Source organism: Mastomys coucha, unplaced genomic scaffold (assembly GCF_008632895.1).
Source record: "Mastomys coucha isolate ucsf_1 unplaced genomic scaffold, UCSF_Mcou_1 pScaffold22, whole genome shotgun sequence".
Classification (NCBI taxonomy): domain Eukaryota; kingdom Metazoa; phylum Chordata; class Mammalia; order Rodentia; family Muridae; genus Mastomys; species Mastomys coucha.
The window spans coordinates 219984329-219999685 of NW_022196905.1; the positions used below are offsets into that span (position 1 = coordinate 219984329).

Sequence of the window (15357 nt, forward strand, 5' to 3'; positions counted from 1 at the left end):
CTACACCGCCACAGTAGATGAAAGATACTGGTATAGTGGATGAAGGTACACTGGTACAGTAGATGAAGCTACACTGGTACAGTAGATGAAGCTACACTGATATAGTGGATGAAGCTACACACTGATACAGTGGATAAAGCTACACTGGTACAGTAGATGAAGCTACACTATACAGTGGATGAAACAAAACTTCTGTCCTTTGGAAGTGCAGTAAATGCTCTTAGACATTAATCTATCTCCACAGGCTTGAAGTAAAATCTTCTCCTCACCCCTCTCCCCCACTCTCTGTGTGTGTGTGTCTTTATCTCTGTTGAAATTGGCACGAATGGAGTGGGAGTATGAGGATATAGTGTGAGTGCGCTTGTATTTCTATTATTGTTGTTATGCATCACTGCACATGTGTAGAGGTCAGAAGACAACCCTGAGTGCGGGTCTTCATCTTCAACCTTGTTTGAAACCGAGTTTCTTAATGTTTGCTGCTGTGTGCACCAGAATAGCGAGCCCACAAACTTTTAAAAACTCTCTGTCTCTACCTCTTATCTTACCATAAGGACTTTGAGATTATAGTGGATACCACCACATTCAGTTGTATATGAGTTCTGGAGATCCAAACTCAGGTCTCCATACCTGAGTGGCCAGCATTCCACTCACTGAGCCAACTCCTTTGCCCTAGCTGAATTAGGGTTTTAAAAAAAAATGCACTTGGCTTGCTTGGTTTGAGTATGATTTTGGTTCACTTGTTAATAAATATAATTTACTTTCCAAGTTTATTCAGACTCTTTTATTTATGACAACTATGTAAATAGTCAGTTTTTCTAGGAGTGAGGTTGAAGGATTTAGTGTAGAATTATCTCAAGGGAGGTCAATGTTAGGGTCACTTGCCCTGTGTTCGGTCACAGATCTCCTTTCATTAGCCATCTTCCCTCTAACTGTCATCTTTTCTTGGAATTATAAAGCATTGTGTGCAAGATACTTGATAACAACATAACTTAGGTTGCTTACAAGTAACTTCAATATTATATGAATAAGATGTGAAGTTTATCACGGGCTAATAAATTACAACTGGCAGACTTTTAAAGCAAAAGTGGAATCTCTCCAATTTCCCTATTATGTTTTGTTCCCTCTGACTTACTATTCTGAGAATAAATGCCTGCAATGGAGTGCACCAGGCTGCACACTGAGGTTTTATCTACTTCCTCACTAGAGGAAAGTCCTTTTATAAAAACCACGTAAAACATGCAAGGAGAAGTAATTTCACAAGTAATTTTACAACAAAAGAGTGAAACAGCAAACCTATTTTTTCCTGGACACCTAGGTGTTACCCAATTTGCTCCCTCGCTGGCCTTCTCTACTGGCTGGCTATAAAGGAGCATACTTTTATGACTGAATAGAGCCTCATTTTGAAATGCTCAGGGAACTACAGAAGTAGTGGTTGATGGTGATATGGGACTTGAGTGGTATCACAGATGTCAGAATATGACAGGTTAAGTAAAGGTAGCAGTGGATTCAGTCTGAAAGTTGGGTAAGCCAAGATGTTGTCCTTTGTCAACAAAAACCAAAGCAAATTTTTTGTTTGTTACCAAAGCAAGTGGTAAGTTGAGAATGGAGAAAATGAATATTTATGCTACAAAATTATAGTATATCTGTGTATTTTTGTTTATCTCTCAGATGGACTTCATACTCTTGGGGGATGGATAGTTTAGCTTTATCCTCCAGGCAGACCTGACCATCACCATCTTGAAGCAGAGAAGCTGTCATGACATATAGGAGACCCTGATGTTATTAGACCTACCAACATTCCCTGTGGAGGGAAGGAGTGGGGTCGCAGGGCTTCCCAGGGCTTCATAAGGTCTTTCCCAGATACTCATGAGAGCACTTTCTTCCACAATTATCACCATGAACGCTTGAACTGTAGAGGGCATGCTTCTTGACCTGGATGCTTATAAGTTGCCCAGATCATTTACAGGTGATAGAGTTGTCAACAAGTCATCAATGCTTCCGTAAGAAATCTCAATAAAGTAATGGGCTTACCAAGCTGGATCTGAATGGAATCTTTGCTTTGGTTTTGTCAGTGTCATGTCTATCTTGGGGATGTGGAGTGATTCTTTCTGTTTCTCCCCAGAAAATGTCGTGCAACAGGGTGGCATTTAATTTTATATTTGCATTCTTACATGCTAGTTATGGTGTGGAATAAGGTTGGTTGCTGCACAGATGTCTTAAGATGTTCTCTCATGGCTTTATGGACTCTTCAGGATGTGTATGTGATTGAAGTTCCAGGCTACTCTGTCTTGTTAGAGGACACAGAAAAGGGCAGAGAGGCAATATGCTGACTTAGGGCCATGGCATCGTTCAGTTCATCCCATAGGCTACTATTGTTGTTGCCTTCCTAGTAGACATCGTGCCCACCTTCCCAGCCTCCTGTTATAACCTTCTGATGACTTCTTCAATATTTAATATTTTCTGGGTCAACCTAGAAGCAGTTCTCACAATCCCAGCTTTCATTATATCCCTACACTTGACCTCTTGTCTGATTAAATTTTGGTTCATCTTGGCCCATCCTGTCCTCTTGATTCAATGTTATGATATGATACATGGTTTTCATTTGTATGAGTGACACCCATACAACCATGGAGCCCTATGCCTGACAACTGCAATTTGATTGGAGATAACTCAATGCTCATTTGGACAGAACACTGGAGCTGTCTTAATGAACATTATACAACTGATTTAAATTCTGCTGCACAGTCTATTAAATCATAGCTGCTGGATAGGCTTCTGCCTTGGTAGCATGCTGCCCAAAACACGATGCATCTTATTTTTATCCCAACCCTCTATTTCCAATCATAGATCTGTACATAGTATTTTACAAATAAAGCACTAATTTTCAGATAATTGCATCAGCAAAGTGACAGCTCTATTATACTTGGTCTTTTGCTTAGAAAAACACATTAATGTAGAAGACACACTTAGATCTCTAGCCTGAGATTGTTTTCAGCATTATTCAAGTTTATTGTATGCATTCATCTTATTTTATATTATTTTTTTATTTTCAGGAAAAGAAAATAGCTATTGAATTTGGCAGAGTTGTTTGTTTGGGGTTCTCTGGCTAAGAACACCCATGCTTCAGCTTTTGCAGAGCTTTATAAGAATTAGATCCATGTGTGTAATCTTCAGCTATTGTTTGTTGGACATCTCCTGCAGAATGCTGTGTCTTTGTCCAGTCATGAAACAGAGCCCAAACTTCAATGTCTCTAAATGGGAGTCTAATTTGTCAAATAATACTTTATATAGTTTAAATATAATTACAATTTTACAATGCAGGGATAGGTATTGTTTAAAATTAAATTAAAAGTGGATGTTTAACCATAACTTGCTTTGTGGTTTTGTAACTATTCTCAACTTTGTTGATTCTGGAATAATATTCTCCCTTCTTTTCCAAGACCTCACTACTGAACTGGTAGGGAAATGAAAGTTCTTATAGAAGAGGTGGCTTTTCTTAGGTGTTTGCTCCTTGGGGAGAAAACTTTTTCTCTTTTCTTTTTCTTTTTTTGTGTGTAATTTTATTAAAAACAAAGCAAATTAAAATTCTAAAGCATGAAAGAATGAATACAGCGAAGTTGAGTAAGTAGGGTAAAAAACATCCAAAGGAGAGAACAACAAGAAAGAGCAACAATTAGATAATCCAGGGAATTGAAGCATTTATTTAAACTATTTATTTTAAGAAACCCTGTTTAATCTCCTCAGTTCTATTAATCCCATCATGTAAATTCTAGGCTATGAGAAAATATATTTAAAAGAAGACTATGAAAAAGTCTTCATGATGTATAATTCTGGGTGTCAATGGAATTGTTCAAGAGGATGTCTGAATAGCTGGTGAAACATCCCTTCTGGGCTCCTCTAGAAGACTCAGGGGTTTGCAGTCCCTTAGGACGAACAACAATATGAACTAACTAGTACCCTCAGAGCTCCCAGGGTCTCAACCACAACCAAGGACTGCACATGGTGGTACAGTCTATAGCCTGAGTTTTACAGCTTGAATGGCACTTCCATCTTGGAGTCAGCTGTGCTAAGACTCTTAAGAGCTCAGATGATTCTCATGGACCTTGGTTAGCACTGACCTTTTATTGTTTGTTCACACTATGGCTTCAGCTGCTGAGAAAACTTTTTCTTAGGAGGATTTAGTTGGTTTACTTCCCTGTGTGTGTAACCAAAGCAAGTTTATTTTACAAGTCTTTTAAAAGACATCAAATTTGGTAAGTTTAATCCAACTTTGTTTAAAATTATTTTGTGTGTATATAAATAGTATGTGTGTAAGTGTGTGTGTGTGTGTGTGTGTGTATGTGTGTGTGTGTGTGTGTGTGTGCGCGGTGTATGTGTACACATATGCTGGGGCACATGCCTGTGTGCCTGAACTCCTACATCAACTCCTGACTCAAGGAGGTCAGAGGAAGATACTGGATGTCCTGCCTTATTTCCTTGGAACTAGGACTCTCACTAACCCTAGATCCAGGCTAGGGACACACAAACTCCAGCCATCTTCTTGGTTCTGCCTTTTATGGTTCTGGGATCACAGAGATCTGTAGACATTTTTGGTTTTTCACATGGATGATGGTGATTTGAGTTCAGGTCTTCATGCTTGTTCAGAAAGCAGTCTTATCCACTGAGCCATCTCTCCAGAGACTTTAAAACTATTAATCTTCCTACCAAATAGATGGCAGAAAATTATGAAATCCTGGATATTTCTATTCATTATTTTTAATTTTATGTAAGTGCTATATTTATATCATTCTCTTCCTTCCTCCCTCCAGTTCTGACCATGTTGCTTCCACTCCTCAAATTCATAGTTACTTATTCTTTTAATCTTTAATTATATTACACACATACACACACACACATTTATGTGTAAAACTTGTCGAGATCATTTACTGTTGCTCATAGGTCTTTAGGGCTGACTTCTTAGGGCTGACTGATTCTGTCATTGTCAGCAACCATCAGTTGTCCAAAGTTCTTCAAAGCTCTGTGAGAATGACTGCTTTTGTTTCTAACAATACATTTAAAGTAACTGTCGAGGAAATAAGACTCCAATCTATCTGGTCACATTCTGGCTTCTGAATAGAAATTTCAGAAAAAAATGATGTCACATGATCCAAAAGTTTTTTTTCCCTCTCGAGTGTATGAAGAGGCAGTGTTTCTGTTTCAAGAACACTGGGTAATTTGACTAGATTTTGAGTGAGAAGTGAGTGTGTGACTCAGGTCCTCGGCTTCATCCACCATTTCAGAGGGACCTTGAGATGGAGAAGAGTGTAGAACATATGTGATTGTGGACTGTATGTCCCTGTCTGTGTCATTTTCCTCTGTGATTTATACGAAGCATCTGGTAAGAGGTAATGTGAGCAAAGTGACATGTCTAATAAAGTCAGTAATTTCAAGACATTGCAGTCGAGAATTAGCCACCATTTCTCAGTCTCTGGCTCTCTGATCTAGCACTTAGCCACCATCTCTCAGTCTCTGGCTCTCTGATCTAGCACTTAGCCACCATTTCTCAGTCTCTGGCTCTCTGATCTAGCAATTAGCCACCATCTCTCAGTCTCTGGCTCTCTGATCTAGCCCAGGGAAACATGGAGAAGAGTGAGCCCAGCAGAATCCTCAGTCATGCAAAGGCATACTGAGGTTGTCTTAATTAGGGAGGGCCAAGCAACTAAGATTTTAATCTTCTGTTGCTCCCAAATCAGGATTGTGGATATATCATAGACTCTATTTTACTTATTGTTTTCTCCTAAAGTTCACCTCCCTCTATTTGATTTTAAATACAGACATCACAGCTTAACTTTATTAAAAGTGCTAATCTGAGCATTCTCATTTAGAGAAATCCATATCCTAAACATGGACCTGTGTTGTGATTGGAAATGGGAATGGAATCTTTGCCTTAGAGAGATTCTGGATTCACTTTTCCTTCCTCTTTTGAATATGTATCACAGACACATTGAAGTCCCCATGACAGGATGGTTACTGCTTCCCTCTGAGCTCTTTTATCAGGCTTTGATAGGAAATGTGGTGACACTGCAACTGCTGACAACATCAGGGTGAGAAGAGGGTGGTGACAGTTCCATCATCCCTGATGTGGTGAATCTGGGCACATGATTCCTGTTCAGTACTTATCCCTGTTTGATCCTGCAGGTCAGCTGGGCCTCATATACAGGATAGAAGGCATCATTATCTATCAGAACTTGAATAGGCAGACTGACAAAAGACAAGTCACTTTCTAAAAACCCCCTTTTGGGTGTTGTCTAAAAATAGTTTTGAGGGAAAGGTGGCTTGTGTGGTGCGGTGGGTGTCTGAGCTCATTTCTTAGTCCTGACTGTGCTATGTGAAGAGCTCACTATCCTCACTGCCCAGAATGGAAAGGGGATGCTGGGATCTGTTTTAAGAGTTTAAATTAGCTTCCCTAATGAAGCTGAAGCAGCCAGAGGAGGCCGTCTATGTTGAAGAGGAGGTGACCACTTACCTTTCCTTCTCTGGCCCTTTCTGCCATTTCTCCAGCAGCTCTCTGCAGGAGAGCTCTGATTTCTTACAAGATTGTTTCCATCTTAAATTGGTACTAAATCAAGAGCACAGTGAGCCTCCAACACACATAGTTTTTTTAAGTGAAGAAAATTTTGCAGGCAGTCAGATCTCCTGTGGGGACTGATGGAGAAGCAGGGAGACAACAGATAAAACTACCCAAGGGTTTGGGCAAAAGAACAAGTAAAAAGGTATCAAGCTTAGTTAAAAATCCATCACCCATCCCCACAGATCTTTTCCGTACATTATCAGCTAGAATTACTTACTTTACATGATTTTTCCTAATCTAAAAGAACCAAAAGACCATCTGATACCTTTCTGTCCATGCTATGGCCAGGTCAGGGCACTCCATGTCATCCTGATTTCCACCTGTGGGATACCTTGTGACTCAGTGCTCTCATCCAGTGTGTCCATGCCTTGCAACACAGCCAGCTCATATATTCATGGGTCAATAAAAAAGCGTCCCATTGTGCCCTAAAGGGACTTAAGGACCAGACCCTGATTTTGCATCATGGTTCTGTTAGATGCTGACTAGATATTTTCCCCTGCAAAATGTTGCTAAGAATGTCACTGCTTGTTAAATAAAAATACAAAGTGAGATGTATGGAGATATAGAAGGCAATGTATTCTAGATAAGACTTAGTAAATGTGTAAATGCCAATTAATTTTATGTTGTAGAGAGTAGTATCTCTTCCTGTTTTGATCTATCTATCTATCTATCTATCTATCTATCTATCTATCTATCTACCTCTCTATTTATCTCTTATCTATCTATCATCTATCTACCATCTATCTCTTATATAGCTGTCTGTCTGTCTGTCTTACAAGGTAGAGACAATTCATTTGCCTTAAAATTATGTGAATTTAGGGAATAACTTAGTCCCAGGAAAGGAGAAGATAAATATTAATATTTAAAACTTTCTTAATGTGTCTCAACATACATTCATGTAGAACAGGATTAATTCACTCAGAAATGTTTGTGTGAAGTAGCAGTGAGACTTTGTGGCCACCTAGAATCCTATTGTATTGTGATATGTCCTTTACGATTACCTTTGAAGAAGTGAGTAACACGCATCTTGAGAATTAATGCAGTTAAGACATACAATGAACCTTTCAAATATGCTATGCTTCTTGTTCTAAAATGACCCTGAAATAGAGATTGAGTAATTATTTAAAGAATCATATTTTATGTTTGAAACTAATAAAATATATTATAGTAGGCAATTTAGCACTTCCTATTAAAAGAAAATAATGTAAATTTTTACTGAAGATATTGTTCAGAAAATGAGTTCATTATACATATATGCTCTGATATTGTGTGGGAAATTGGCATGGTCCTGGGTGCCAATCTGGATTTCAAAGATCCCATAACAAAGAAACATGTAAAGTTGGCATGATAGATTTGTATCTCTTGTTAGAGGCTCTAGTAGATACAACAGAGAGACACACAATTGACAGATACATCCAGCAAGCATCCAGCCAATGAGGGGCTCTGGAACAGGTTGCTTTCTTTAAAATATTATGAGAAGAAATTCCCACAAGACTAAATGACATTCACAATGTCGTGGAGGCAGAGGGAAATGCCCTGCATGATCTCCTGTTGAAAGCTTACTTTCATTTCCATGTTTGAGAAGAAATCAAATTATGTTGCTTGCAGCAAGTGTGAGACAGGTAAGATAAGGATGTGGCCTTTAGCAGCAACTAAACAGAGTGACTGATTAAACTACTCATCTGGTAATGAAGTTAACCTGATGTTACAGGGACACAGTGGAAAAAATTACTATTAGCTAAGGAGAGAGAGAGAGAGAGAGAGAGAGAGAGAGAGAGAGAGAGAGAGAGAGAGAGAGACAGAGACAGAGAGAGACAGAGAGACAGAGACAGAGAGACAGAGAGACAGAGAGACTGACAGAGACAGAGAGACAGAGACAGAGTCAGAGACAGACAGAGACAGAGTTTGGAATAGAGTGATACAAACAGGCAAAGTGTAGATGCTACTTTCTGTCTATGCACAGGCTGGGAGTCATAGGGAAGTGAGTGTGGAGGCTAAGGGTGGTAGGATAGTTGTGTTCCCTTCTGGGCAAAGAATCCTAGAGAAACTTAGTGAAGTCTACCAAGGTAGATCACAGGTTCTACAGATGAGGGGAGAGGCAGGAGAGTGATTCTGGAGGGCAGGTAGAATTGATATGAAGATGATAACAATGGCATCCTGATAGTGAGATGTTGGCTGTGTATATGGCCTTCAAGAGTCCCATAATGGTACATGATGCTTGGATTATCTCAGCAGATTTTATCCACATCTTTCATACTTACCAGACAATATCACCTAATCTTAACAATTTTAATGTGACAGCCAATAGGCACAGGTGTTTTCTAAGCCTCCCCATTATGCGGCCATTCCTGGCTGGCTGTTTCCCACTGTGCTTTGTCACACAGAATGCTCAAATCTCAAAAAATCTGGACCAGGACAAACCTTCTATTTTTCTCTCAAAAGTTTTCATGAGGAGAGGCAAATGAATGAGAACAAAATTTAGCAAGCTCACTACCCCTGCATCCTCTACTGCTTTGAATCCTGGGAAGACTAAAGTTGGACATGCTGCTTCTGTAAAACTTTGTCGTGTATTTCTTTGTACAAATGCAAATCAGAGCCTTATTTAATTATCTATGGTTATTTTTGCTTTTGCTTGATTTTCTCAATGCTTAATTTTATGCCTTGATGTTGGAGCTAATTCAAGAAGCTCTCTGAACCCTGGTATAATGAACTGAAAATTAATAAGTAAAAATAATCAGAAATCTTTCTAGGCTCAGAAGTTTCACTGTATAACCTCAGCTCTCTGCTGAGTTGATGAACGTCCTTGACTGTATGTCAGCGGGTAATTTTTGTATGTGACTGTGTCTAACAGCCTTTCCTCTTAGCACATGTAGTTTTCCAACAAACAAACAAACAAACAAACAAAAAAATCAGAAAAAATCCCGATGATCTTATTAGTGGCAAACCACTGTTTTTCATGGATGGGGAACATATTTCTCTACCTTACTGCTCCAAATCCTAAAAATAGCTATGTGTTATCATCTTATCACAAGGGATAGAGCATTTTTACTTTTTAATTCTTCTTACTTTCCATGGCTTGCTTTTTAATTTCTATAGAATTGTAGGAGAGACACACATCCTCCCTCTGTGGAGGTTATTTTCTCTTGCTAAACTGTATCTTTCAAAATTATTAACCACCACTTAAGAGTAAGTCATGATTAGAACTGACACTATTTTTGAGACATGATGTTCAGTCTTTGGAATGAATTTGATGCTGTAGATCCTGTCAAGTAATTGAGGATGACTGGTAGGCAATAGTAATGCTATAAGAATGCACAGGGGCTCTGAGGACTTTCCTTTGCATGTAGAGTGTGTGATAAATCTGTCTCTCTGTTTTATTACCACTTCCTTACCAGAATTTTCTTGCAGTAAACATGAAGACAGCTTGCACAGGGACCATCTAGACTCTTGATCCACCCTGGATTCAGGCTTGAGCCCTCAAGTTATGATTGTTTCTACCAATATGAGCATCACCCAGTTTGGCATCCAGAATTATTTAAATTATTTAATTTATTTAAATTTATTAAATTTATTTCTTTTTGTTTGTGACTTCTGTCAGCACATTCCCACACTTGCCGAAGCAAGCAAGTACATGGTACTATAAAACAAGACCATCTGACTGGCTACTACTGTCTCATGAATCTTCCCATAAAGAGGAAAAAGAAGCCAATTGTAAGTTGAAATAATCTTTCATTACAGAGAAAGTCTTGGTAATTAATATCTCAGAGACTGTTCAAGGGTTAAAATTAAGATTTTTATAAAATACAAAAATGTTAGTATTTACCCCTAATGGTGTAAATTTCATCATATGGCTTGCTTTTATAGTATTCTCTATTTTTATGAAATTCTCCTATCTGAAACTATTTCTAAAAGTACCAAGTACTCAGAAATTTACTAAGCTGAAGGTGAGGAGGAGGGCAGCCCTGTATGAGGACCAGCAGTCTCAATTAACCTGGGCCCTCGAGATCTCTCAGACAGTGGACCACCAGCCAGGCAGCAGACACCAGCTGATATGAGACCCCCAACACACATACAGCAGAGGACAGCTGGGGCTAGGTTCAGTCAGAAAAGATTCACCTAACCCTCAAGAGACCTGAGGCCCCAGGGAGTCTAGATGTCTGGTGGGGTGGGAGGTGGGCAGTGGAGCATGGCATCTGAAGTGGCAGTGGTCCTTTGATGTCTCACTAATTGTTAGTCCTTTCAGAATTATTGAAGATATACTTAAGCCTGAATTAGGGAATAATGTCAGAGAAAATAAATATCCACATTTTGGCAGCAGCTTAGATACATTAAGTTTTAGGAATGTTCAAAAGCACACATATGATTTTTGACTTGATGCCCTTGTTAATCTATTACTGGCCTACAGTGTTCAAACTGGCCTTTTGGAGTTTGAATTATCACTCTGGCTAATTCGTTTTGGCAATCCTTGCCAATGTAGTCCAATTCTACTTTGTTAAGTAATTACTACTGTGGAAGTGATTTCTTTTTTCATATAGAAATACTGGAAAGAAGGTAAATTCAATTAACTGTATTTTGGCTTTTTGCTTTAACCTGAAATGGCCAATATCAAAAATGTCTTTTAAAGAAATGTTTCTGCACATTTGAGGAGATGCAATTAAATATTAGTAGTATGTACTAAATCATAATTAAGTGGTTGGCCTTGCCATTTAAAAAATTAAACTTCTTATTTTTCTCTTAATGTCTTAGATTTCCTTTTTGTGTCTCTTTTTGTCTCTTTCTGGATGTTCAGCTACTTGGGACTCATAACTGAAGAGTCTCTTGTATCAGAGAGACATATGGAAAGGAAGAGACATTTTTGTAGATGATTTTACATTATTAACTTAGTTCTCATGCCTGCTATGAAGATACTGTCATAGCCGGACCTCTGCAAATAGCTAATCATGCGCTCTTTGGATGATCATTTGAGCCCTGTGGCCCCTAATGACTTGAGTTTCTCTAAAGGGTCCAAATTTATTTAACGCTTTGTGGAAGAACCTTTGGGAAATGTGCAGTTTGCCTTCCAAAAATGTCTCACTATGCACAATTTCATAAAAACCTACCCAATTTTGGCAAACCACTTTGACTAACCTACTTGTCTGGCAGAAATTCTTCCTTCAGTTTTACCTGTGAAAAGTCTGGCTTTGGCCACCCCAAATAATGGACCAACCAAGTCCTGGATTCTACTACATTCTTCCTTGTTCTTATGTGTTTGCCTGGTCATCCAGCCACTGTCTACTAAATGAACACTCCTTTCTCCAGACTTGACTCAAAGACCTTTACTCTTCACTGCCTTCAAAGCAGAATGGTTTGTAGCACTTTCCTAGTTACTATTTAATTTCTACACACAGTGGAAGAGTTAATGGATTGTATTAATATTTTCTGGCTTCGAGGTACCAGTTGGTTTATAGTGCTGTTTCATATGAACTCAATAAGCCGTCTTGGTAGTTTCTCCACAGTGGATGGCATTTTTCTCTTCTCTGACATGTTTCACAAGTGACCCTGGGAAGCCAACGAAGCTCGTTGTCCTACACTTTACCTTTTCTTCTCCTCATGGATGCCCACAGAGCATTCTGCTCAAGTGCTAGTGTTCACTCTGTGAACCAGTGTCCTTCCAAAGACTCCCTGAAGGGAGAATCCTTTCACACTCCCGGTGACTTTGTTTATTCTACTGTTCCATTTTATGTTTTCAATGCTGTTTGGAAGCTTTACAAAACACCTGGTGTCCAAGCCCTTCTGTCACAGAAATACAAATAAAGGAGTCAGAAAATGGAACATGGAACAAGAATGATGATGGCATTTATTTTCAGGAGGCTGTGCATCTAAGATGCATGTCCCATGCTAAAGATGATCTAGGAGTTCTTGGGTAGGATAGCTAGAGAACCAATGATACAAATAGATTTGGTGGTGTTAACTTTCGCTGAGATTTAGAAAATCATCCATCTTAGCAGATACACTCTTTTCTGATACATCCCAACATATGTGTGTGTGTGTGTGTGTGTGTGTGTGTATGCATGTATATGTATGTGTGTGTATGTGCATGTGTGTAGGTGTATATGTGTAAAACATCCATGTAACATAGCCATTCCAGTGCATGTATTTATTATATACTATACTCTAACTTGTGGTTGCAAAGCACAACTAATCACATGTCAGCCTTCTTTCTATGCATACTGATTAGTGTTTTTATTAACACCCAAATCACCATTTAAGTAGTTTTCAATTAAAATTATTTTAACTAATATATAAGATTTTAACTAATCTATAATGAAGCAGTATGTGGGATTTTGATGCAGGTATACATTATATAGCATTTAAATTAGGTTAAATACTTTATCTCATCAAACACTTATTATTTCTTTGTATTGGGGTTACTTCAAATTATTCCTTCTAACTTTCCTTTGTTATTAACATATATTCTTTGCACAATATGATAGATTTCTTTATATAATTTTTATGATATTTGTATTTATTTTTAAGAGTTTCACACATGTATGCAATGAATTTCAGTCATATTCACCTTTCCCTCAAATTCCCCTAGAACACCCCCACATCCAACTTCCTACTTCATGTCCATTTTTAATTTCGGTAGTGCTGCTTGGGATTATAACTTAAAGTTGCAGCACTTAGCTATTATGTGTAAAATATTGTTAGCCCTTATTTTGAGAAAGGGTCTCACTATGTAGACTAGTCTAGGCTGGAAACTGTGATTCCCCTACCCCTGTATCTTAGTGCTAGGGTAGCAGGTGTACATTCCTAGAACCATTTTCTGAGCAGATCAACTTTCCAAATCAGAATATTCTTCTTTTTCTTTTATGATTTTATTGATTTTTCTTACAAGATGTTATTTCTAAACAATATTTTTCTGAGGATTAAGTTATGCTTACATATTTCTATTATTCTTCTGAGATCCCTCAGAGTTCTTTGAGGGTGAAGCCCTTAGCTTAACATACTGATAGTCTGTGGCTTTGTTTTATGTTTTTATGCAATATAGGAAGAGTGTTGTATTTCAAAGAATTTTATTGTTTTAGTTCTAAACTTGGTAGCTATCACTACTAACTGATTAATTTAAGACTGTTACAAATTGGTGAAATAGGGACACAAAGGATTTATTCTCAGTCTTCTCATAAATTAATAGAGTAAATTAAAATTAATTAAATTTGAATCTTTGAAAAGAGTTTTGCACTCTTAACATAAACCAGTTTAATTGCTAAAAGCCTTGGGTATACAACCACAGTCTTATTAGCCAGGATACTTGTAAGTTAAAAGGCTTACAAGGCTTGTAAGTTAAGAACCAATGCTATTTAGAGTGATATGGGTTTTAATAGTTCAGTCCTGTTTGTAAACATCTTTTGGAGACTTCACTATACAGTCATTCAAAGAAAAGTAATGCATAAGTTTGTCTTGGTTTAAACAAGGTATTGTGAGTGTGTGGACTCAGAGGGATGTACGAAAATAAAAAGCCTTGTTTCAACATCAGAAAACTGATGCAATCCCAGTGTATACATGTTGTATTTTAAATTAAGATTTTTTTTTTTATTTAGAGGAAACTGCTATGTAGTTATGTTCACTTAGATTTTAATAGCTTCAGCTTACTGTATGTGTATATTTATTACATATAGAAAAACCAATACCTGTTTAACAACAATTCTTTTCCTGTTTTAGCAAGTTTATTTATATTTCAACATTTCTAGGAGTAACACATCATGTATTTCCTTTTTTTTAGTATAAGGCCCATGGTTGAGTCTTTTTTTGGGTTCATACTGTGAGCATCACCTCTCTGAGAAACCTTCATCACTTTCCTTTCCAATGCTTTACTCACAGCTCTGGTCTGGATCTCAGAATCAGGCTATTCTACTTAACACACTGGCTGTGCTACTTACAGCCATAGGATCATATCTGGATATAAGCTAAGTGAGACAAAAGCAACATGCACCTCTCAATATTCATCTTCATCCTCAGTGTCTCACAAAACTTCAGTTCCTTGTGATTTTATGTACAGTCATTTGTGTTATACAATTTTGACTTTTCATTCATTAATTAACTAACTAACTAATTTACTGACGATTAAAGTTTTAAAGAAGAAAATGTCATTTTCATTTCTCCATTTGTTAATTTTCATAATAATCCCTATGCCAATCTCATCTGCTCAGAATTCCTCTCCTGAGTCTAAAATTATCTTAGTACTCTGTATCCTTGACGTGAAGCAGAACATCAAAAGGGTAGGAAATAAAAAATAGATCAAATTTCCAAAGTGTTCTCAACAACTACAAAAAAGTGTTAGCCATCCTCTTCTTCCTTCTCTTCCTTCTCCTCCTCCTCATCTTCTTCCTTGTTTTTCTTTTCCTGCTCATCATCCAATATACTGATAATTTGTGCTGCTTTACTTTAGAGCTTTTTCTGGGATTTGACACCAAGCAAAAAAGACTCTATGGGAGACAGAACTGTAAAGATAATAACATCTTAGCGTGGAGTATAGGGATTTTAGGGTTTTTTTTTTCTTGTCTGGCTTTGTGCTCAAAGCATGCTGTAGTGAAACTGGCTTGTTCCCATCCATGCCTACCCCAAACCTGATATGATGGAAGATTTGGATACATACAAGTCAATAAGATATTTCTCTTTCCGCCAACCCCTCAGTTCTCATATATACATGTATACACTGTGCATGTGTACACACACACACACACACACACACACACACACACACACAC

The 15357-nt window shown here is 37.9% G+C and overlaps 1 protein-coding gene across 7 annotated transcripts in view; it reads left to right on the plus strand.

Annotated features, from left to right (window-relative positions):
* Inpp4b (inositol polyphosphate-4-phosphatase type II B) overlaps positions 1–15357 on the plus strand; it is a 752337-nt gene that overhangs the window by 177661 nt on the left and 559319 nt on the right. Inside the window, exon 1 of one of the 7 annotated variants that reach the window (XM_031340448.1) lies at positions 10209–10321. The exons of the other annotated variants lie outside the window; for them this stretch is intronic. The gene's annotated coding sequence lies outside the window, so the exon portion shown is untranslated. Of the gene's footprint in view, positions 1–10208; positions 10322–15357 lie in introns of those variants that run through there. 7 annotated transcript variants of the gene reach the window in all.